Raw genomic sequence first — 25606 nt, forward strand, 5'->3', positions numbered from 1 at the left:
CAGTATCACTAACCCATATTATTGGTAGTGGTTTGAGGTTGACATTGGCTTGTCTTCAGCTACACAATCAGATATCAGGATAGCCAAGGAAATAACTGAACTAGAGACTGCCAGCTCTTAACTGCTACACAGCACCAGCTCTACCAAGTGTGAGACAGTCCCAATTATGACAGCTGGCTTCCTCAAAAGGAAGCAGATAAAATGTAAACAGCAGCCTCTGCATCAGGGAGATGTACCCAACAAAATCTTTTGTTCAAAAAGCCATCCAAGAATACAATTGCCATGTCAAATGCCAGCCAATTATATAAACACTCCAACATTCAAAGCAGATGCTGAAGTTTTCCCCTGTCTTCCACAAACCACCCCAAAGCAAAACACAACAAAAGGAAGGAAACCGACAAAAGTTTAAAATAATAGATACAACTGAGAATACACTGGCATTTTAAGAAGCAGGGGCTGGAAGTGACTTGGGGGGTGAAGACACAGAGAGAGCTCTCCTTCCACAACAATACTCTGTTCTGTTTGCTATGCAGCTTTCCCTATATGGAAACAGAGACTACAACTTGAAGGTCTAGAAGTCCCAGACTGGGACTGCCAGAGTAATTTTCCTTTCCTTGCAGAGAAGACAAAAGGGAAAAAAGATCATTTAAGTCCAAGATTTCCAGGCAAAAGGAGAGGGGGGGGGTTGTTTAAAAGAATGAAAATCACTTCAGCCTTCCCATCAACAACAAGGATTTTATGGAGACATGGAAGGTTTCAACCCTGGCACTATTTTCCAGGATCTGCTGCAAACCAGCTCCCTTAAAACTATGTGGCATCAGCCCTTCGGGAGCATCAGCGAGCTGGCAGAGGCAAACTGAAGGCAGGTGACAAAGCCCTGTGCTAAGGATGCAAATAATGGGAGAGTGGCATGTCTTTGCTCAATGCACCTTTTCTCCCCCACCCCACTTTTCCAGAACTGCTTATAAAAACAGAGTGAAGGAAGTATTAGTTGCAAAGTTGTCTTCCAGTCCATTTCTTTGCAATACTTCCCCTCCCCTCTCTACCTAACAGGGGAGGAAATCCCTTTGTCTTCATAAGTCAGCAGACCTTAGAGGGAGAGAAAAAGAGCGAAAGAAATGAAAATACACCCTCCCACAAAAGGTAGCACCTTAGACCAACTAAATTTTCAGAGTGTGAGCTTTTGAGAGTCAAACCTCTCTTCTTCAGATACATTTAGAGATGGCAGTAAGTAGGGTTTTACCTAGCCAGAAGGTAAACCTTCTAAATGTATCTGAAGGGAGCTCCGACTCTCGAAATCTCATACTCTGTAAGTCTCCTTGGTCTTTAAGGTGCTACTGGACCCCCCAATCTTGCTCTTCTACTGCAGACCATCATGGGTACCCACCTGAAATTATCTTCACACCAAAAAAAGAGACAGCAAGAGAGGAATGAAAACACACACCACACACACACAATTATCCGAGGGCATGGGAGAGCAGCTTTTTAAGGGGCTTCTTCCAGTGATTGGCACTTGACCCACTCCTACCTGCCACTAGGCCCACAAAAAGCAGCTCAGAAGGCTACTAAAAAGCAACAAGCCGTAGTCACAATGAAACACGCACAAAATAATAGTGATTAAAAGTCGGCAATCCAAGTTAGGAAAGGGGCCGCGCGGGGAAAGTTTTTGCTGGCGATGTTGTCAACCAGCGTCTCACCGCCCGCCCCCGTCCCTTCACGACAGGAAGTCGAGCTGGAGACCCCCCCCCGGGGGGTCAGGTCATCCCCTCCCCCACCTACCCTCCAAGCCCCGCCCCTTCTTCTCACTCACCTCCCCCTTTAAACTGCCCCCCTCGCTTCAGTCACACTCCTCAGGCCTGCTGGTTTAAACCGCCCCTACCCCCCTCCCTTTTAAAATTTAAATATTTTTACCTCAACGATGCGAGGGAGAAGGAAAATATATATATTTCTTTCCGCTACTTCTCCGTCGGAGGAAATGCAGCCCGTCCGCTCGCTCCCTCGCCCGCCTCCCCGACTGACTAACTTTGCCTCACGCACAGCAACTCGCCCGCTGACTGACTAACCGGCCTCCCGGGCCCCGCCCACTCCGCTCGCCCCGCCCACTCCCTCCCTCCCACGCGCGAGACACCCACCGTCACTCGCTCAGCCGGGCAGCCAGACGGGCTCAGCGCGAGGCTGGGAAAGGGGAGGGGGAAAGAGAGGAGCGAAAGGTTCGGGCGAGATGCGCGCGCATCTCTCTCATTTCAACCGTCGCTCGCTCAGCCAACGCGAGCCTGAAAAGGAGGGGCGGGGAGAGGAGAGGAAAGTTTCGGGCGAGGTGCGCGCGCACCTCAGATTCCATCTGTCGTTCGCTCGCTCAGGCGAGCAGACGGAAAGAAAGGACAGGCGAGATTTCGGCGCGTGCGCGCGCACCTCGGATCCCCAACTGTCGCTCGCTCTCTCAGGCAATGAGATTGGAGGGAGGAGGGGGAGACTAGGTTACATTTCGGACGCAATTGGTAAACCGCTGTAAAATGAGCGCAAAGTTGTCCTGTAGGACGGCATATAAATCGAATATTATTATTAATGTTATTAAATGAGGGAGACGGGGAAAGGGGCGTGGCTCGGCTGCGCGCACGCGCGCCGATGCCGCGAGGAGGTGGCGAGGCGATTTGAAACCCGCCGGGCCCCCGTTTTGACTACCCTCCCCAGCATGCCTCGCGGTGACGGACGTTAACGGCTTACGTTCGTTCTGAAACGAGATACGAAGATTCTTCCGCAGAAGTTGAGACAAAAATAGTACCCCCGGTTTTAACGAACTTTTTCACCCCTGCCCCATCCACTTTGGTCCATATTCTGTAATGAGAAGGTGGCGGGAGGGAGATGTCGCCCAAGAGGAGCTGCGGAAGGCTTCGTAACGGGGAAGGAGCAAGCGGAGGGATATGGGCCGGGGGGGGGCATGGGGCCGTGATGCGTCCGTGGGTGAGTGAGGGGGAGGGGGAAGACGCGAGCGAGGATGAAGGAGGCGGAGTGGGGGTGAAGGGGCAGAAGTCTCTGGGGAAGCCCCCTCCCCTGTGACAGGTCAGTTGTGGCCCGGGGTGGGGGTGGGAACATGCAGCCCCCTCCCCATTCAAATAAAGGGGCACAGACTTCATATGTGTGGGAATCGTTGAGGGGGGGGGGCGGTGCTGGAAGCCCTGACTGGAGGAGATGGGTCGTCCCTGGGGGGTGGCAGGGAGGCCTGTCCTCCCGCCTGAGAGAATGGCGCCTGCCTCAAGCATCTCCCCGCCAGGCCTATTGATTGTCCAGCAAACCCATCCTCCTTTAGCCTCCCCTTCCCCTCAGGCTTTCAGGAGGGGAGGTGCGTGCCCCTACCCGCTTTTTCCTCCTCACAACCTTGTTGGGTTGAGAAAAGATGGAGCTGACCCATTGAACTTTATTATTACTACGAGTACCGTAACACTAGTAACACATTTTGTAAACCGCTCTGAGCGGTCTTAAGAGAATCGAATGTTGTTGTTATTACTACTGTTACCATCACTATTACTATTGTTATAATGACTATTAATATTTTTGCTATTACTTTATTAATATTGTTTTTTATTATTTATTTTATTTATAGTCCGCCTTTCTCACTGAGACTCAAGGTGGATTATACAGTACGAACAAGTGCAGTCTTAATGGGATTGCAGCGCTAGCCCCACACCCGAACCTTTGCACCACATTGGCCCTTGAGGATCATTAGATTTGACAGGCAAAAAAAAATTGCTTTTATTATAGTTGCATAGATATATTATGAGAGAGTTTCAGATGGGTAGCCATGTTAGTCTGCAGTAGAAGAGCAAGATTCGGGTCCAGTAGCTCCTTGAAGACCAAGTAGATTTCCAGGGTATGAGTGGAAGTGTGTAGGGTTTTATCCAGTTTTTTACCTTCTGGCTGGATAAAACCCTACATACTTCCACTTTCTAAATGTTTCTGAAGAAAGGAGCTTTGGCTCTTGAAAGCTCATACTCTGGAAATCTAGTTGGTCTTTAGGTGCTACTGGACCCGAATCTTGCTCTTCTATGATAAGAGAGTGAATGTGGGGTAATGGTAAAAGTGCTGGACTAGGATCTTGGAAACTCAGGTTATGAATCTCCCATTCTGCCACTGAAGCTCGCTGGGTGACCTTGGGCCAGTTACACAATTTCAGCCTAAGCTACCTGACAGGGTGGTTTGTCCGAATAAAATAGAGAGAAGAATGATGTAAGCCGCTTTCGTTCCTCTTTGGAGAAAAAGGCTGGATATAAATGAAGGAAATAAATACCGAATAGTTATGCCATCATGCTTGGGTCTCCTTTTTCATTAATAGAGTCATTAGGCTGTGAACTTTGCCACCGGAGGATGTAGTGATGGCCACAAGTATAGATGGCTTTAAAAGGGGATTAGACAGATTCATGGGGAGACAGGACCCTCAATGACTGCTACCCAAGGTGCTTAAATGAAACCTCCATGTGTGTGCTGAGAAGCCATTGAGTGTTGTACTCTGTTTGCCCTCCACCGCAACTGTGAGAGAGATTGATGGTAAATATGGACTTCTAGTCTGATTATACTCTCAGTCTTGAACTTACCACCTCTAGAACATTTGGGTTAAATTGTAATACAATTTTTGTGTGTGTGTTAAGTTCCTATGAACCAGTGAGGGGTAGTGGGAGTGTTGGAACCGTAAGAGTCCGGTTTAAATCCCCTACTCGGTCATGGAAGCTTGCTGGTTGATCTTAGGCCAGTCACACCCTTCCAGCCTAACCTACCCCGTGGGGTTGTTGTGAGGATGAAATGGAGGCGAAGAGAATGATGTCAGCTGCTTTAGGTCCTCAGTGGGGAGAACGATCACATACAAAGGAAGGAAATAGATTAATCTCTTGTGAATTGCTCAGGGGAACTCATTTTGGCTGAGAAGCTGAATAAAAACATAAGATCAATAGCTTCATGACAACGACAAAACTAGGCGTCTCACAGAAAAGGTACGTTATACTTGGAGAGTGTATTCCCAAGTATATGGCAAATTAAAAAACAATCGTGTGCTCCAGATAGCCTGCGATGTAAAAAGCTGTTGATAGGTCAAGGAAAAATAACTCCCAACAGTCCAGAAGAAAAACGAGAAATTGGTTTATTCAAGTCCTTAAGTGTGTTTTGGGTGTGTTTTTTGGGGGGGGGGGCAAATTTCAGAGTTGTTTCTCACTCTTCTTTAACTTCTTCCCTTTAATAGTAATGGTTGAGTATATGTGGTAAAAGAAATGAACCCATCTGTCAAAGAGTTTTCTACATAAGCAGTTGAGTCACTATGTATGCAAAATAGTGTTAGTTTGTAAATTAATACCCCCCCCCAATCTGATGGATATGGAGCATGTTGCTTATCCTGGGAAATATGAGAGCAGTTGGGGTGGGGGTGGGTGGGTGGAGATGGAGGAATATGACCCATTGAAGCCTCAAAGGGTTTATAGAATCCTTGAAGAGTGCATTTGGATTAACAGGAAAATTCGACAGTTGTTGACACCCCCCCCCCCAATTTCTGTGGGCTCTAAACTTGCTGTTCTCGGTATCTCTCTCACCAGTCAGATCATCTGACTCAGATGCCAAACTTCTTATTCCCCCCCAAAGGAGAAATTGTGCATGAAGGAGAACCTTGGCTTTCAAGATTTCTGTGTGATCCTTATTTTGGAGAGATGGCAGCTCTCTAAAACTTAACTGATGTCTCCTTAAAAAGCATACTCATCTTTCTAGTTCTGCTCCCTTTGATTCACTGGATGCAGTAGGCTTATAAATAACCTTCAGCTTTTTTGCATTTATGTCATTACTTCTTTTTCTTGGGGAACTCAAGAGTTCTGCACATTGGGGTCCCAGATAGCTCCCATCCTGGGGGGAGACCTGCTTAGCTTCAGCAAGGTGGCTGCATAATGTTCCTTCAGACTGTGGCTGGAGTCCAGTAAACACAGAAGGGGAAGGCTTTATGGGGAGGGGATTTGGGTAGGTTTTTCCTCCCTTTGCTACCAAGCAGCGGTGAAGCTTTACTATGTGTATGCCTCATTTGAAATTGGCGTGGTTAATTTGAGAGTGCAAATCTGTAAGACTTGTGATTAGAAAGCCTTGTATGTAGTGAGAAAAGATGAGTTTAATAACATTAATCTTTTTTTCCTTGTCAAAAGCTTGCAAATTCCCTAAATCTCACTTGCAAACTAAGCATTGTGCCTTCCTCAGTCAAGTGTTTGTTCGGCTGTATGTCTACAGTGGTTTTTCAGCGTTTAGGGGTGGTAGTGCTGTACATTAGTGGTGGCCAGTCTGCAAGACAGGCTGCACAGACAGGGCAAGTGTTTAGCAGACCTGGACAGGAGCAGGAAGGCCTGGCTGTGGCAGAGTACAAGGCTTGGGCTCCCACTGGTGTCTCCCACATTGTTTCTACTACGTGGTTGAACAGGTGGGAAGTTGTTGTAGTTGCTTCCATACTGCCATATGTGGGACTTGACTTGCTACTGGCTTGTTCAGAAGTTCAGCCACTGCTGGTATACTCTGCACAATAATTTTGGGACTTGTGGCCCTGATCAAATTGATTATTCAGCATTCCACAGTTCTTCAGTCTGAGCCTAGGAAAGCCAAAGTCAGGTGCAGTATCATATACCTCTCTTCTTTGACTTTAATGAGCACGTGTTGCATAGTGCATTATTACAAGTGACACATTCTTCCTTATATCCCAGGAGTGAATTTTTAATAGTATTTAAATTCAACAGAAATTAGTATATGAGAGGATGGGTAGATAGCCATAGAGGTCCTTGTGTAGCTCTTTTAAAAACAAGAAAAAGTGCAAAGTTTCTCATAACTGACTTGACTAGAAGGGGATGGAAATGCAGTCCGGTGGATTTCTCCTCTCCTTTGGCTTCTGCCCTACTAGGGAGAGTGATGTAATTAGGAACTCAGCGTGAACAAGCTTCTCCCCTTGCAGCGTATGTCCTCTGCCCTTCATTGCTAGCATTTGCTCATCAGAAGAAAGGTAGAGCCATAAGCAGCAGCAGAGATAAAAAGAAAGAGAACAAGCGGCTTTTTCAATGATTTATAAAAGCACTGAATTGAGCTCATTTATTACAACTTTAAAAGCTGAAGTCTCTCCCCCCACCACCTTTTTTGTTTCTGATTCATGCTTTGGTATCCTAACTATCTGTCCAAACTGCTGCTTTAATGCAGTCAGTCGCACTGTTTTGCTTTGTGTAGGAAAAAAGATCTCCCATGTGTTCTTTGTATTGTCTGAGTATTACTAAATCTGCCCACAGGTGCATAGGTTGGACAACACATCCAGTGTTTTGCACTGCCTCTGGAAAATGCTTGAGTTTATGCTTTGTGGGAAAGCCTACAGGAATGAATGAGTTTACTCCCCAGAAGTCACACGCTGTTAGCGTTGTAGTTGGTTTTGATTCTTGGGTGGCAACTGGGTGAAAGTGCAGAGAAGCCTGGTGTGCCATTCAGGTGTGTGGAAGATGGGAGGGAGAATGCATGTTTAGGACTGCACAGCACATGATAATCCTCAAGAGCACCTTTATCTGAAGTTATTATGAGATAATAAAAGTACTTGCAACAAATACTCTTAAAAACATGTGTTTAGATTTTTAATACTGTTTTCCAAGAACCGACCTTTAAAGCTTTCTGTGAATCTTACCTCCTCCTTGTCTTGATATCCCTGTAACCGTCAGACACAAGTGTACTGTCAGTCAGCATCCCCTGTACTGTAATATAGCAAATTTTTCAAAGGACTTTTCCCTTTTCAAGTTTGGTGTGAAGTTATTGAACCTGTCATCTCTGTTGGGCCATCCAAGTTCTGGAAACTGAGATTGCAGAACTGAAGTCAGTCAGAGAGCGGAGAACAAGAGTTCAGTAGCTTTCATCAAATCTAATCGAATGCTAGCATTGGATACTGAAGCTTTAAAAAAATTATCTGCCCCAGTAGTGGGAATTTATTTTTTGCACACGTCCCCAGTTTAGATAACTTACTTGTCTTACTACTTCCCTTGGCTTCCTTTCAAATCCTTAGGTCCCCAGTGGTATGTCAGTTTCTGGTTTCATAAAGCTGTTTAGACACGATTTGCCGTTTTTAGCATGATATGACTAAATACTAGACTAATTTTATTTGCCGTTTCTGTTTGCCTGACAGATTTGGGCAACCTTATCAAATAGGGTAATAAGGAAAGTGGTGGTACTGGTGGCAATGGGAACCCCCCCCCCAAAGCTTAAAAGGTTATATTTTCTATTTAACCTCTATAGGCTAGAGTAGTGTTTTTAAAAATATGTGGCTGTTTGTGAGAATGCTCTAGGTCACTCTGAAATAAATATGGCATTAATAAAACATTGTGAGAATCCTGTCTCAAACATGTGGTGAAAGAATGCCCCCTTGAACTCGTCTTTAGATCTATGGTTTTATGAAGAAAAGGATTACAGTGCTGTGATACAGGGAACTCTTCGCCTTAAAAACTTTAGAGGAAAATCTGAACCAAATTAGTAACGGTGTGGTTTATGTGCATGGTTTTATGAGGGATTGACATTAACACAAGTTCTGAAATTAGTTGATCCATACCCTTGTGCTGTTCTGATAGGGAGCTGGTTTGGCATAACTGATAAACGGGGTAACAAGAAGACAACATTCCGCTTCCTTGGAGATTCTTAGATGGTTCTTCCTGAGCGGTTGCCTTCCCACCACAGCTCACGTCTGGGTGATGCCACCTTCCTTGATAGCCACCCAGGTGATATTGGGGAGGGTGCTGCTATCTCCAGGCCCTTTTCCCATAACACCTGAGCAGCTCCACCTGTCAGATGAGCCAAAGACTGACATGCCCTGGCCCAGAGCTCTGCATACATTTTAAAGTGGAATGTATACAGAAACTGCGATAGATTGAGCAATTGAACCAGATCTTGAGGGAATCTGGAAGAGTCTGCACAGCATTTAGCAAGGACCTTGGCTCTGTGTTTGTCTGTTGGAACTATGCATGGAAGCAAAACCTTTTAATGTCAGAACCAGCCCTGACCCCAGTCCTGCTCGTTGGTTTCTGTCCTTACCACCCATTCCTATGGAATGTTTCTCCTTTATCCTCAGTTCTATTGCAGGGGTGAAAAAAAGTAGAAAGAACCAGCTGTTGGCTGCCTCAGTTAGCACTTTGAAATACATGAACCAATTTGGAGGCTTATTTTGATCTGGGCAGCCATTTTTTTTCACATATTGAATGTGCTTGCAGTGAATCTGTTATGTGTCTCGAATTACACGACCAGAAATTGCTGGCATGCACATATTTGAGGTGGTGGATTTTTTTTTCACACAGCTTAAGGCATACATTGCAGCAGTTTGTACCAGATCGGCGTGATGACTGATTTGCCAGGAACATCCTATACATCTCTTCCAGCTCTCCAACCCCCGCCCCCCCCCCTGGTTTCTTCCTTCACAGTCTGTCAGCATTCATCCTACATTAATATATGTGATGGTCATGAATGCTGGTATGGTGCCTAAAGAAGGCAGTGCAGTTATAACTGAGAAGCTGCTATGAGAAACACCCTGCTGGCAAGGAACTCTCATTCCAGTCCAGGTTTTTTTTTCCTGTTGAAATATCTCCATTGAGTTAAGGTGATATCTGAACAGAGGCAATTCCTGAGCAAGCTGAATATTCATTGTGCACTCGAAAACTGGCAACTGGTAATTAAGCAATTGCCTTGTCATTCTTGCATAAATTTATAAACCTGATGTCTTGATTTTGTTAAGTGGATCACCCTTAGAACAGAAGAATCGGTGACTAGGGCAAAGCAGAGGGCTCATTTTGCCCAATTGAGGCTGAAGCCTGGATTAATGAGTTATTTTTTGTTTGTGTTTTTTTATCGAGCATTAAGGTTGGGTTCATATTTAGGCTTGCAGGTTTGAGTACACAGACTTTCTGAGTAGACAAGATTCTTCTACATTGTCAGCTAATGGCTAGTTAAATCTGAAAAAATCCCTCACTATTTATAATGTAGCAATAGCTATATTGCATTGTAAGATGGTGTCATCTACAGTTACAGGATACCTCTTCATGTGAACTGTTGTTCAGACCTTGCAAGTACAGTGATCTAATCTGAGCAATTAAGAGTTAGTTGTCCAAATTCCTCTCATTGCCGCATGATTTTACACTGGTACTGGCAAGCTAATGGCTACATTTGAGGAGTAGCTTCTTTAGAAGGAACAGTGTAACAAGACAAAGCAGAGCGGTCCAGTGGCACCTTAAAGATTAACAATTTTTTTTTCAATATGAGCTTTCGTGGACCAGACTTCACTTCTTCAGATAGAATGGGAAGAAAAAAACTAATTTACTGCTTTATAGAAAATCTTCATAAGGTTAATGGTTTTCCACTCCATACCACTAGATGTGCCACACTTCCATTATATTTTTTTCTGCCTATATACTCAGTGATTAGATACCTTCCGTGGCATTTCATTTGTTATATTTTCAGGGAATATGCGTAGGCTGTCCCAGTCTTCCATAGTTCCATCTCTGAAAAAACATTTGTTGGCTGATGGCTTATGGCGTTACAATATACAGTGTGAATGGCACAGGCTGATTCCAGAAATGGTCTCGGTGGACATTGTGAAAAAAAAATTCAGTTCAAACACATTCTTATTCATTCATCTCTTTGTGTGTCCTTGATATCTAGGGCTTTACACTTTTTATTTTGAGTTTAAAATATCTCTCTTCCTCCCTTGCTTGCTTGCTTGGTCACATTTAATGTGCAAAGGTACATTTTGCTGAAAGGCACCTCCTCTATATACCTATAGCAAAATCAAAGCCATTTTCAAACAAACTATTAGGACTATGGTTAGAGAGATGAACACAGTACTGTTAAAGCAAAGACCATGTAGCTAGGAAGAAAAAAAAATCCAATTTTTGTTTGTTTGTTTTAAAGTAATTTAGAAGCATAAAGAAAGTCCTGAAATGAATGTAGGCTGCAGTTATTAGCTGCATGAGTTCTGTCTTGACTTTATTCCAGTAATCCCCTTGCTAGCCATTCACTGGGCTGTTATGGGTATCATGGTATGCTCATTAACATTCAAACTGATAAAGAATTAAACTCCCATTGCAAACATCCAATTGACAGTAAAGGCTTTGTGCTATCAGGGGTTTATGTGCAGAGATGAGGAAGACAACAATACACAAATGTTGAGCAGTTGTTAATACCATAGTTAACATGTGAGTGTATGTGAGACAAAAAATAAGATCTGCATTTAGAGAAGGCATTGCAAACAAAGCATCTTATTGATTGATTAATTTATTTCATTTATACCCTGCTGTTCTTTCCAAAGGGGTCCTAAAGTGGTTTACAACAATTTCCCTTTCTCCATTTTATATTTCTCCAATCTATCCTCAACAGCCCTGTGAGGTAGGTTAGGCTGAGAGTGTATGACTGGCCCAATGACCACCAGCACGCTGCCAAGACATGGTGGGGGTTCAAACCTGGGCCTCCCAGATCCCAGTCGGGCACTCTAACCACCACGCCACATTGGCTGATTAGTTAGAATGGTCTCTCTGTGTTTACTAAAATATAAACTAAAGTAATGGAATGGAATCTACAAGACATGATAATTTTTTAAAAATGAACTTACAATAAAAAAATCTGTGTGTGTAGCTTTAAATTTTGATGGTGTTACACTATACTCTTTTGCTGATTCTGCAATATGAAATAAAGGGGAGCCATTTTTCTAAGAAGTTTGAGAAAGAATTGATATTATTTGTACTTTTCAGTTGTGTCAAGATCTTGTCTATTATCATGATTTTTCAAGTTTCATTAAACCAGGTTGTGGTAGGTGATTTCCTGCTCCCTTCCAACTTTTTGCTGCTAGGAGTATAAGTGAGTTACTTTCTGATTTGAGGGCTTGTTTTATTGTTTGAGACTGCCAATACAGTTACTTTGGGCTGTAGCGAAATGGGGTGTGGTGGAGAGAGCCCTGAAGTCGGAGTTGACTTGTGGTGACCCCTAGTGGGGTTTTCATGGCAAGAGACTAACAGAGGTGTTTGCCATTGCCTGCTTCTGCAACCCTAATCTTCATTGGAAGTCTCCCATCCAATTACTGACCAAGGCTGACCCTGTTTAGCTTCTGAGGTCTGACGAGATCAGGCTCACCTGGGCTATCCAGGTCAGGTTGGGAAATGGGGTAACCTGTTATTTTATTGATATGGTACATGATTAGTGTCCAAAAGTGTTGCAACTTTACACATTCCTACCAGGTACGAAAACAAGAACCAGTTTTGCCACACTTCTTCCAGCAAGACAATGGATATTGTCTAGGACTATAATGTAGGTTGTCTGGGATTAGGAACTGTCTGGTATATATTTTAATATTTATAATCTCTTAGAATGATAGAAGAGACAAAAGCAGGTAAAGACCAAATAGAAGGCCACATCTTAGGAACTCCTGATGAGCCAAAATCTTTTCCCTAAGATGTCGGGTATTGAACTTGGTACCTTCTGCATGCAAAGCAGGTGCTGTGCCGTTGAGCAGTGGCCCCTGATCCTGCTGCCATAGTAACTGCCTATTATATTATCCACACGCAGGTAATATCAGCTTTGAGATTAATCATCCCAATTTCCCCTTGTCTACCCACCTTCAATGTACAGTGTTTATCTTCCAGCGGAAGCTAAAGCAGATGTAACATTATACCAGTGAACTCTGCAGTGGTTAGCGAGAAGTGTTTCCAATTGTATTTTTAACAGTGAGACAATGCTAACATGGCAGCATGAATGCAGCCTCACGATCCTTCTCATTTTCCCCATTCAAAGTCACAAATAGAAGCTCTGTGTTCTGACACTGAGCGCACTCTATCACAGACATCTGTGCTTGGGCTGCTATCTTCACGCTGTACCTATAGCATAAAATCTGTGAGTGCTAGTGCTGTTCTGTTTAACAATATTAGGTTCAAAAACTGTTAAATACTGTTAATCGTTTTTTGAAAGATTACATGTTGATCTCGTGGGAGCAAAAATATAAAATCTTGATTTTCAGACCAGGTCATGATGTCTGCCGTTGCCGTGCATGTCGACATACTACAAGCTGAAAGGGATGCATGCTGTTTTTAAAGACCTAATGCCCTTGACCTAGAAAAAGAATAAGATTATAATGGCTGGTTACTTTCATTGTTAACAAATGTTCAATAATAGCAACCGTTTGAAGTGATGAGAGATGAGAGCGCTTTTTCCTCTTTCTAAATGGAGGCCAGAAACACTGGCTTGGAACAAATGACGGCTTTGAATGGCTTTCTGCTCATTCTACCACATTGTTTCTTATCCCAGCAACTGCTGAGGTGCCAATTTTAAAGCCGTGCCTCTGTTTATTGGGGCTTCAGTGATGGTGAGGTCCATATCCCCTTGACGTAAAGCAGTCTCTGCGTTCTTGTATTTTGTTGACTTTGACGAGGCTTCTGTATTGTTTCATCCAAAATAGATTCTTGAACCTTTTTTTTTTCATTTGCTTCATCAAGTGAGAATTTTGAGTGCTGTGCGTTTGTGTAAGTATGTTGCTGGGAGCTTATGTAACAGATCTGATAGCTGCACGTAAAATTCCCTAAATTCTGTTCTAAGCACTTCTTCCAGCAAAGCAATTATCGAGGGAGCTATTAGAAGGATATGTTTATTAGAAAGGTTTCAAAGCTTATAGAAAACAACTGACTATATGAAGCCTTTCAACTTCTTCCCCAGGTCTTCGATGCACCACTGAGAGATGGAAGAGCATTGTGGGTACTGTTGTGCAAATAAAGAATGGGTTTGAAGACTTATAATGGGGAAGAGGGTGGGAGGCTGGAGGAAACCACAAACACTTCAAAAATGTGTTTTAGTATATTGTCTATAGAGTGGCATACTTAGTTTTAATAGGTAGTGTGTAGGATTCAGTAGGGGTTTATTAGATGCTCTTCTGCCTTGAGGTTGATGAGTAGCTGAGTAGATGAGGATTACTGTACATTATAAATCCTTTTCCTTGGCATGGAGTTGGATACAGACCTTTTGTAAAGAGCTATATTATCCTCATGGGTACTACTAATGGTGATAACTGTATGGTTATAACCATAACATATTATAGTGTGTGAACTAAACATAGCGATATGTTCAAGTGTTCATGTTTCCACTTAATCATTAGCTGCAATGCAAGAGTGTGTGTGCATGTGTGTGAGGAGAAACATTGTCATAGTATGTGCTGTCATTGTCTTCCATATATACATGCAAGCTGACATACTTTCATGTTATCGTCTCCCCCTTCTCTCCATCCATTCCCCTTTCTCTGCCCCTTCATCTGCTCTAGCTGTTCAGAAGAGAAAGTGATTTCTGTGGATGAGGAATGGAGAGTAAATCCATGTTGTCCTCCTGGTTGCAGCAAAGATGCTTCTCCCTTACTTAATGTTGCTATTGCCGTACTCTGGAGGACTAGGTTGTGGCTCTTGAACCTCTCCCTCCTTGCATGTTCTTGTTGGCTGCTAAAGGAACTCCTACTGGAATACATCAGCCTTTGAGCCTTTTACCTCCTTTAGAAGTTCTGCTGTTGGCTGACGTGGAGTCTGCTGAAGCAGAAGACCAAGATTCGGATCCACTAGCATCTTCGAGACCAAACTGCTGAAGGAGTAGCCCTCATAAACTCAGGGATACATAAGGGACCATACGGAGAGGGTCACTTGTGAGCGAATTAAAAGGAACAAACAACCCCAAAACTATGAAGAGATTGCCGGTAGTCACATTAGTCCAAAGTGGAATCCAAGAACAAAAGTCAAATAATACCTTTTATTAGGACCAGGGGTCATTTCATAGAAAAAGAGCTGGAGTAACTCATTAGCATATGCCATACCTTTTGCCATCACCGGAAGTGTGACATTCGTGTAATTCATTTGCATATGCCACACCCTCTGACATCACCTATCCTGACTCTTTTGGACCCAATCCTGGCCATTCAGGGCCAAAATTGGGCCCAAAATGGCAAAAAGGGGCTGAAAAGGGGCCCCAAATAGTCAGGATAGGGCTGCTGATGAGCGGGAGAGTGATCTACCACTGTCAGAGACCCGATCTGGGCCGTTTCGGCCCCAATCTAGGCTGAAACGGGCCCAAAATGGCTGAGTCAGGTGGGCGGGGCCGCCTGACATGTGACCTCTTTGGGGAACTGCCAGAACTGTGTTCCTGTGTGTACCCCCTCGAAATGAGCCCTGATTAGGACCAACCTCAAAACAGTAGGCAAGCTCTCAAGTTTTCCAGAAGTCTCATCAGGCTCAATGTTTAAGAAAAAAGAGGGTTGGGAGAAAAAAAAAGATGTCTTTAGGCCTTATCTTATAAGTATCCTGTAAGAAAGGCTGCGCAAGTGTGCAAATTTAAAATGGCACTGGTGCCAGGTCGTATCCTTGGCTTTTTGGGAAGGAAAAAAAAATAGACATTTCCCATTGAAAATACGCAAACCAACAATTGATCAAACTGTGTAAATGGGTTCATTATTCTTGCTCTGAGATTTCTGGCTGCCATTGGCTAACTGTGCTTTACATCTGACAGCATATTTATTTTACACTTGTTGATTCTAATTACAAACCAGACAGATCTACACAGGGGCAGTTTACTGAGCCATGAATACATTATTAGGTATTTAATTTTTAAATACACAAAACCTCTTCAGCTGTTTTGGTTCATGCTTTACTGTTTGGTATTCAGATGTTTTATCGTCTTTCTTGACTTCCTCAAATTTTACATAGTAATTCTGCTTTGGATTGACAATCTTGACAGAGATTTCAAAATCTGATCATAATGCAGAGACAGTATAATTTTTAAAAAACGTCTTTCTGTGGAAACAGCTGTGCCTTGGTTAATAGGTTATTTTAGTGTGTTTAAATGGAAAATGTTGGGAAAGCATATAACAGAAAGCATGTCCGTCTCCTCAGCATTTCTCATTCTGGGCACGTCGTGCTGACATACAGTTTTTATGTTCGGTTCAAATAGAGACTAGTTACAATTGGCTTTTCTTCCTAAAGTTGTTCAAGCCTAATTCTCTTAAATAGCCAATGATGTGGTTTCAAGACTGCACTACTTCAACTACAGATTGGGGATCCATGTGATTGTTAAACAAATCCAAATGCATAGAAAGCCAGCATGCCCACAAGGTGGCTAGGCTAGAGCTCTTCTCACTGTCCCGTATGAGTGCCCCACATTTGAAACGGTACATTGCAGGAGCAGATTTTCAACTTAATCTGCTATTTGTGAGACATGTAGGCCTCTGATACACGGAATCAAGAGGATGGCTGCCATTTTGATTCTCCCTCTGAGGCGGAGGACATCTTGATGGGTGATTCCCACCCATCAAGATGTCCTCCTTTCCTCAGAGGAGAAGGACCCTTCACAGTGAGTATCCAATGGTCCATTCTACTACATGGTTTCTCAGAGCTGAGACATTACATTTCAGGATGTGCTTCCACGCTGATTTTGCAGTGGCTGATAACTTCGGTTGTAGCATTTATGCTAACAGTATAATGCCATGAAGTCTAAGAAGCTCCAATCTAAGTCCATTGAAGTCAGTGAACTTATACTGGAGTAACTTGGAAATCCCAACTCCATAGTGTTCATTCTGTGTGCGCAGCTATATCACTTTAGCAGTTGTGCAAACATTTCCTTACATTGTTACTAATTAAATTCTGCCCTAACAATTTTGGGGGCAGGGTGTCTGTGTTCCATGAATCTCTGATAGGTTGATGTGTTTTATAAAATGAATTAAGATTGTTGACTTTCTAGCTCTGTTTGCCTAAATAACAATGTTACATATAAGAGAGAAAGCATTTAGGTAGTCATGTTGTCAACTGCCAGCATTTACGTGTTGCCTCATGGAGGGTGGGCATTGCTTTGCTCTCCCAGTTTAGCTCAATGTAACCAGTGATCTTTGCTTCCCAGAAGTTAACCTAAGTCTACTCTGGTTTCTTGAATTGTCATCTTCAAACGCAGACTGCTCTTCCAGCATACCTGCTACCATCAATATTGTTTTGTCTCCCCACCCTCCCAAAAAAACTTGTGAAGGATTTTGTCAAAGGTCGGTGTTTTGTGAGTTTTCATTGATCCCAGTTCAAGGTATTGCATTTCTGCCCATGAAAGAGAGAAAGAATGTAGACTAATAGCTACTGCTTGTTAAATTCTTGTAAAGTTTGCTAGTTGGTGAAAAGTTGCCAGGGTTTTGCTTTTAAGTTTTTCATCGGTTACTCATGACTCAAACTTGAGTTTCTTTGCCATGTCAGGGAATGGCCGTGCAGACTGAGATGCAGTACCCCCCCCCCCTCAAAAAGTGACACACGGGTACAGTGATCAAGGAGTCGTGGGTGGAAGGTTGCGGGGCAACCTTAGCTAACATTGTAGCATTTGGGTGAGTCATAAATTTAGACAATTCCTTGTGTTCCATTTTGACCAAATTCCATGTTATCAGTGATGCTTATGCTGTTGACAAAAATTTTAAGTCCCTGTGAACCAGGGAAAGGTTACAAGTTTGAAAGCATGCCCTTTCTCACAGCATTTTTTCAGAAAAATGATACAAATGTCATGATACTGCAGTGTTGCCCTTGGGTGTAATAGCCTTGTGAAAGATCTGTGGGAAACTGCCACAGTTGGTCAGAGATGACTTCTTTTTCTCTTGTTTTAAAAACTCTGTTTCTTCTTTTGCAAAAGAAAGTTGTTGTTACTCTATCTCTAGAGGAGATTATCAGCTTTAAGGAAACATTCGTTCTAAAAAAACCATCAACAAATATTTGTTCTAAGGAGTTTTGTTCACTGTATAGATATAAATGTATTTGTTTTAATCAGAGCAGAGCAGAGTCACTTTGGTGTTTAATGTGACCCCTTCAAGTGTTCAAGCATGCACTGAAATGTTCTCAACCTTCTTTGCCAAATAATCTCAAACATATTTTGTCTTTAGTTAAACAGATGACTGTTTTTCAAAGTCAAAAAATGGTTGCAGGGTAGGAAATGAAGGTCGTTCTTCTGTGGGTGATAATATCAATTACTTACATCTTTCTGTTTTCTCCCCAGTAAATCTTGATGTCTCTTGTTTTCAGAACTTGATGTTGTGTCTGTGGTGGAAAAGTCTGTTAGACTTTGTGTCAAATTCTGTGTAACGCTGGGCGAGGGGAGAAACTCATAAGCAGATAAAGGTTCGGGCAGGCATAATTGAGCGCACATGCCCAAATACAGGAGGAAAATGATTTCTCTGTTTCAGAGTTTCTTCTATTTTTGCTGGTATCGCTACAACTAGAATTTGGAAGTTAAGCAGTAAGAAGAGATTTTGGGAAATTGTGTTTGGTCCGGAATAAAGATTAGAGAGGGGCATTGGCTCTTTGAAGCGGCCATTGCCGAAGCAATGAGATACGAAGCGTGATTACATTATAAGAATTTTATCTTGGGTCAGTCTTCACACATTACAAAAACTGAAAATATGCCCCCCTCTAATTTTGCAGTGAGTGTAATACTGCCTGCTTATAAATATTTGTATGCTGGAACCAGTACTGTAAGGAGGAATCCTTCATTGCTGGAGCCTGACTAATCTCATTGTACAACAGAAAAATCTTCTGGCCCTAGATTGTCAATGGCAATAGAAAAGAGAAGAGGCGTCTTGCAATATGTCAGTTTGCATTTCCTGACCTGGATTATCCCTCAGTTTCACTTTCAGCTCCCTTCCTTCTGACAGACTTTGTGGGGTTGGTGTGGGGGTATATCCTTCCTTAAAGACAACCCCCTTCAGTGTAACGCAACTATAACAACAGGCTATCCAATGTGACTTGCCCTTCAATGAGCCCTGATGCCAACTCTGTTCCTGTTTAAGTGACATCACAGGGCCCAACAGCTGTACGGTAGTTTGTGCATACCAGCCGTGCCATTTATCTGTGGTCTGCGATGTAATGGAACTTACCTGGTTCTGTTGGAATGCTGGGCCTTCTGTCCGTACTCTGTAATATCGCGCCTTCTTCCCCCTGCCCGTCTCCTGCTTGTACCCTTTTTGTGTCTCTGCCAGTTGAATGTAACACTTCATGTGTCTGAACTGAAGGGCTTTGCATGAGCTTTAGAACTTGAAAACTTGTGCCACGGCATCACTTTTTAAAGTGCCGTGGGATTTTGTTGTTCAGGTTATACAGTAAATTATCATTGCAGCTCTTGAGGGAGATAGATCTTGTTGCTTCTCTCCACCCCCCCCCCCGGACATACCATTCCTACATGACGTGATTGAGCCTGGACCAATGTGGTACTATTTTTATGGCTATTGTTATGCCTAGTTATGGTCTCTTGATCACTTCATGGTTTCTTCATTTTTGTAAGCTACTAGCAGGACTGTAACTGTCCTGCCTCCTGCCCTAGAACTGACGGTTTCAAGTGCTAATAATTTTCCTTCCACTTAATCTGCTTACCCCTCTGGTACTGAGGGGTTCTTGAGTCTGAAAACAGGGTAGGGAGAGTTTGCCACTCCATTTACTTTCACACCGAAACTGCTGCAACGTTGGCAATTATGGGAGCCCCGACGTGTGGTGGGTCTGCTGATTGTTGAAAGCGATCTCTGCAGATGTTTGGCAGCAGCTTTTGGAGCCTGAATATTAATAGCATTGTCGGGGCTTGATATAAACTCTGAATATCTCCAAGCTTTACATTCCTTTCCTGGGATTAAGTGGATCTGAAACATTCCGTCGCTCACCTCCCCTGAAACGGCTTGCCAGAGAGCTGTTGGGCAATTACTGTATTCCTTTTGCTGCTCTCCAACAGGGGTCTTTGTTGCCCTGTTTGAGGGGCCAGGGCAAACTTTTTTTGTTAGCTACATGGATGATGGTCTTGTCAAACTGTGGTTTTGTTTAGAAGCACTTTTTGTGCGAAACCTCCAGATTTGTAAAATTATTGTTGTATAATACCGGTATCCTCCAGAACACACAACAATAATATTCTTTAGTTGTTATAGGCTGAGTGCCATTTCTCAACAATATAGAATGTTCATGAATCTGGAGTGGTTAGTTTCATTTGGGTTTAATGGTGTTTACTGTACTGGAAAAATTTGTTTGGTTAGTGGTTAAAGTTGAACTTTTAAATTAAATAGAGTTGAGCACCATATGTCTGTGATTCCTGAACGGCTCACTATAGGAAATAGAGACTTCTCAGGGCACCTTCTTACAAAGGCAAGTGCCCACTGCTTCTCTGTATGATTCATTGTTCTGGGCTTATTACCTACGAATGAGCTTCTGTGGGTGGGCTGGTAATTTTGCTACCTTTGTGTGTTGGATATCATTCAGCTACTTCTAGTGCAGAGGTGCAACAGAATTGCCTGCTGTCAGAGGAGAGTGCCCATTGTCTCTCTGCAAGAATCATTGCTCTCGTCTGGGAATATCAGGAAGCATGAAAATGAAACGGATGTGCCTCTCACAGGAAGCAGTGAGGTAAATTCAGCTGTGATTGAATTGATAATGAAAGAGAGAACAATGAGGTTGTTAACTCATGAGTCATTCCCAGTTGTATATTGTCTGGGGCCATTGGCCATTTTAGTGAAGAAAACACAGCAGTGCTTTGAGAGGGATTAATTAGATTTCAAGGCTGTGATTTTCGTTTACCAAACTGCGTTTAGTTTGATTGGATTCTTTTGTACATTTTTCTTTAATTTGTATTTTATCTTGAGGGTTATGAATCTGTTTGTGACGATGCTACTTTAGAGCCAGAATTGATGAAATAATTTGTTGATTGGGTGCTCCCTGCCTTTCACCCTTCACCCAAGATTGGAACCATTGCCCCAGTCTTTAATCCTCAGAAGCCATAGGCTTTCAGATGTCATTCATAAAAGTAAGCTTAATGGGTTTTTGAAATGGAGAAGCATATTTTTGTGCCCACTCCCAGTTGAGATCTCTTTAAAATGCCAACAAGAGAGCAGAAGTTTCAGGAAGAGAGCATGCCTAGGAAGGGAATTCTTCCTGCCTATCAAAGGTTTTCTGAGCTTTGCCAGGGAGGAATGCTGCACTTCCATGTATGTCTCTCTAGTCTCCTTTCTAGCACGGAGTGTTCCATTTTTCAAGTGACTCACTGTAAAGACTCACTTTCCGGTCTGGGAGAGGGGGAGTGAGAGAAGTGGTTATTTCGCCAGATACATTTGTTCTGATTTTGAACATACGGGCTGTAATTGTCCCTGTAGCTGTATCTCCCCCTCAACCCACCCAGCCTAAGACAAAAATGTTGTGGCGAATGCTGTTCTGACATTATATTCTGGCACCAGTGCAAAGACTATATCCTAACACCCTTTCACTGCACATGCCTTGCCTAGAAGGTCTGTTGCATGTATCAATGTGTGCAGTTGCTTGGAAACCTTATTCTGAAAGGGCCTGCTGCTTCTCAGGAGACTTTGAATTCATGCTTTACAAAAACCATGGCAACCTGAGTCAGGCTGGCCCAGGTTTCAGTCTGATGTTTGGTACACTTTGTTAAGTTTCTTCAGCCGCAAGATAACCTAGGAGAGTCAGGGTCAGAGGAATTCACAGGACTTCATGTGGGGACACATTATATAAATGATCCTGGTAGACGAGGTTCTCGTAATACATTTTTGCCCGCCAATTGATTGTAAAAGCTAGATGTGTGTGTTTCTCAAGAAAGCAAAAGTACTAACTGTGTAGTAACCCCATCCGAGCTCAGTACTCCTGCCTCCCCAGTAAGGAAACAGGGAAGGCTGAGAGAAAACAGGAAGGTATCTGAGGAAAGGTCTTGTATAGTGATGTCAGGCAGGGCTTAAAGTAGAGTAATTATTTTTAAAACTGTAAGTGGGATCCACAGTTGAGCATCACCTATTTTGCTGTATGGCAGCAACTTCTGTGGCTTCCTCAACTGAAAAAAGTGTATTTCGAATTAAAGTACTAGCATCTCCCTATTCTCCCATCTTACGCTCCAATCCATTTATCAATTGCATGTATCAGTTGACCATCCTCTGATCAAATATGCATCCCTTATGAATCACATTGTCTTGGCTACACTGACGATTAGACATGTAGCCCATGCTTATCAGCACCTGGTAAAATGGGAGATAACGTGTACACCTTGCCACATTCCCTTGACTTTCACACATAATTGCTCGAATGTTCACATCATTCTTCTGTTTGCCAAAACTTTTTAATGTATATAACCTGTACATAACCTGATTTGCAACATGAGGTTGGACTAGATGACCCTAGAAGTCCCTTCCAACCCTATGATTCTATGTGGATGTGACTCTGCGATAAAGTTTTATGTTGCATTCTTCTTTTTCTATTTTTGGAGACCATCAGTTAACAGATGCAGAGAAGTTAGCCGTGTTAGTCTGTGGTAGCAAAATCAAAAAGAGTCCAGTAGCACCTTTAAGACCAGTCTCTGTATCAGGCATCTGAAGAAGAGAACTTGATTCTCGAAAGCTTATGCTAAAATAAAATTGGTTAGTCTTAAAGGTGCTACTGGACTCTTTTTGATTTTGCTCATCAGTTAACAGTTCTTTTAAAAGACTTTCAGATTAATAGTACTTGGTGGCAGCTGGAATATGGGTTTTATATGTTTAAGTGGAAGAATGCTGTGACTAGTTGTAAGGCAATCTAGAATAACGTACATTGGATGCTGGCGTGGCAGAGAACCTCCAACTTGATTGAGATGTGGTTAGCTGTCTGCCACTGGCTTTATGGAGAGTTTAAACAGTTTGTTAGCTGCAAGTTCTTTATGAATCCAAATGAGAAGCACTTCAGTCTTTTAAATATATGTTCTGAATTCTTTAGAAATATTTTAAATTGGCTTTTCTTCTGAAGTAGAGTGAGAAGGTTACAACCAAAGGACTTTTAAAGGGCTCTGCTATTAGTACACCAATGAAAGTGTAAACCCGGAGCATGATTCGGTTTCTGGAAGTCCACGACAACTAGAGAATATTCAAGAGAAGGCAGCTTGTTCAGCATGGAGAGCCACAGTGAAAATACTGTGAGGCAGAGGGCCATAGTTAATAACAACATTTGATTTATATACCGCCCTTCAGGACAACTTAATTCCCGCTCAGAGCAGTTTACGAAGTGTGTTGTTATTATCCTCATGACAATCACCCTGTGAGGTGGGTGGGGCTGAGAGAGCTCTGAGAGAGCTGTGACTGACCCAAGGTCCCCCAGCTGACTTCAAGCAGAGGAGTGGGGGAACGAACCCAGTTCTCCAGATAGACTGCTGCCCAGCATCCAACATAAGATCTTCTTTGATCTTATTTTAAAACGGTGTTGAGAAGAAGAAAAAAAATCTTATCGTGAATATTGATATATGTACTTGGAAGCATTGAAAAGACAGAATTTGGATGTTTAGCTTCCTGATTTTTTTTGGCCATTTTCAAACTTACCATTGCAGTCTTAAGGACCAGAAACTTTTGAATTAAACATTGCAATGTATATATAAATGGGAGTGGGTTAAACGTTAAGCATAACGAGTCACTGTTGCCCGTGTAGGTGTGCTCTGATAACACTGTATAAATCATAACAAGCATCCAGTCCTGCATCTTTGTTCCTGAGTGAGGATTGTGAGTGGGAGGGGGGGGGGGAAATCTGCATGTTGGGTGAGATTGGTGCCGACAGTTTGGGAAAATGGGTCACAGGAAATGCTTTGGAGTTACTTGTTTTGAATTGCGAAGAACGCTCATGGCACAGAGCCCAGCGGAATCATTTAGGCATATTTTGATCTGGCAGCCACATTCTGCCTCCTTTGAAAGAATATCAAAACAGGCAGTAGAGGTTTTGATCAAGTAAAAGAGGAAGGGCTTTTCTTCAGATATTTTGCTGAATTTTCATGAGCACTGCGCAGTTCAGGCTGGTTTTTATGGCTTATTTGAAAGGCAGTATATGCCAGTCGTTTGACATACAAGCAGCAATTTAAACCCTTGCAACGATTTGAAACAGCCAGCAAGGAACGTCGGAGTTAAACAACAGGGGATCCTTGCACCTTTACTTAGGAAGTTATACAATGCACCCCCACACTGAACTCATAATCTCTTTCAGTGGTAGAGTCATTGAAACCCCGAATGTGCCTTTGCGCGAAAAATACATTTTTGGCCTATTCTACAGGTATCAGCAGTCTGGCCCGTCATGTTTTGGTTGTTTATATCTGCATGGTTGTAAACCGGTCCATGCTGCCAACATAGTTGGTATGGACCGCAAATGTGAGCTGTTTTATTTTTGCTCATAAATTCTGCTGCGGCCCCGTTCAGTATCCAGTTTATCCTGTTCTTTGCCCATATAGTGTGCAAAGCTGTGAGGAGGAGTTGCATTGTGGTTTTTTTCCAGTGAAGGAGCATCTGTAGACTGCACATATGAAATGCTGCAAGTATAAATAAGACGACAACTTTGTCCTAATGGTTACCGGCAGGCATCTTGGCCTGCATCACTAGCCACTGTAGGAGCCGAGAGCTTGAGGTGTGTGGGAGAACGCTATAGCGACAGATGACAGTGGCACCAAGGTTCAATGCAATTGTGGTCAGCTCCATTTATGCCAAGCAAAACAGGAGGCAGAGGAGACCATTTTATTTTCCTGCTGAACTGTTCCTGTAAACTGTCTTCTGGTAGTCACCCCGGAGCTACTCCCCAAGGGAAATGCTTCTTGAAAGCTTTTTGCAAGTTTAACGTGTTACTTGGAGAACGGGTAGTGAAAATGCACTTCCAAGTTTTATTCCCTTTTTAAGCAGAACAAAGTGCCATTTCCCATGAGGCCTGCAGCAAGGACGTTTGCAGTTGTGGAGCTTAATGGGACTCAAGGGATATCATGTCAAAGCAGAAGAGCGCAAATCTTAATACAAATAGTCAAATTTTTAAAACTATCAAATGATTTTGATTGGCTTAAAGAACTTTAATGGTGGTTAAATGTGCCTAGAGCCCATTAACTGGTTGTCAAGCCAAGGAGCTATATGACTAGTGCTTAACTCAACCTTCCCCTTTTTTTCATAGATAAATTATATTTTTGCAGCTCAGCATAAGTTGGGGCATCTGATCCCACAGTCCACTTCAAGTTGTAAGCTTTCAAGAGTCAGAGCTCCCTTATTCAGACAGTCTGAAGAAGAGAGCTCTGACTTTCAAAAGCTTACACCCTGGAAACCTTGTTGGTCTCTAAGGTGCTACCGGACTCAAACCCTGCTGTTCTACTGTAGGTGAACACGGCTACCCACCTAAAACAAACTTCATGTTGCTTAACCGTAGCTAAGTGATCAGCAGAGTAAGGGCTCCATGTGTCTGGAGAAACCTTAATAGCATCTGATCACTGCCAGAGGATGTGGTGATGGCCACAGGCATAGATGGTTTCAAAAGAGAATTAGACATATCTGAAAGATGGGTCTATCAGTGGTTACTAACCATGGTGACTAAAGGGAGCCTCCATGTTCAGAGGCAGTAAACCTCTGAAGACCTGTGTAGGAGGCACAGCTTCTATGCTCTGTTTTGTTGGCCTTCCAGAGTAACTGGTTGGCCACTGTGTGAGACCGAATACTGAACTAGATGGGCCACTGGTCTGATCCAGCACAGCTCATAGGATGTTTTTAACATTAACATGAAGCAAACAATGCTGTCTTATTAGAACTGGAAACATCATAATGCTGTGGGCAGCACAGATTTCT

The 25606-nt window shown here is 43.0% G+C and overlaps 2 protein-coding genes across 3 annotated transcripts in view; one reads left to right on the forward strand and one right to left on the reverse strand.

The window, feature by feature from the left end:
• PEAK1 (pseudopodium enriched atypical kinase 1) overlaps nucleotides 1-1995 on the reverse strand; it is a 76747-nt gene extending 74752 nt beyond the window's left edge. For both annotated transcript variants that reach the window (XM_055002175.1, XM_055002177.1), the window contains exon 1: nucleotides 1912-1995. The gene's annotated coding sequence lies outside the window, so the exon portion shown is untranslated. The remainder of the gene's footprint in view (nucleotides 1-1911) is intronic.
• Nucleotides 1996-2971: 976 nt separating this feature from the next.
• HMG20A (high mobility group 20A) overlaps nucleotides 2972-25606 on the forward strand; it is a 46777-nt gene continuing 24142 nt past the window's right edge. The window contains exon 1 of the mRNA XM_055002529.1: nucleotides 2972-3060. The gene's annotated coding sequence lies outside the window, so the exon portion shown is untranslated. The remainder of the gene's footprint in view (nucleotides 3061-25606) is intronic.

The sequence above is a fragment of the Eublepharis macularius genome, chromosome 18 (genome assembly GCF_028583425.1).
Source record: "Eublepharis macularius isolate TG4126 chromosome 18, MPM_Emac_v1.0, whole genome shotgun sequence".
Classification (NCBI taxonomy): Eukaryota; Metazoa; Chordata; class Lepidosauria; order Squamata; family Eublepharidae; genus Eublepharis; species Eublepharis macularius.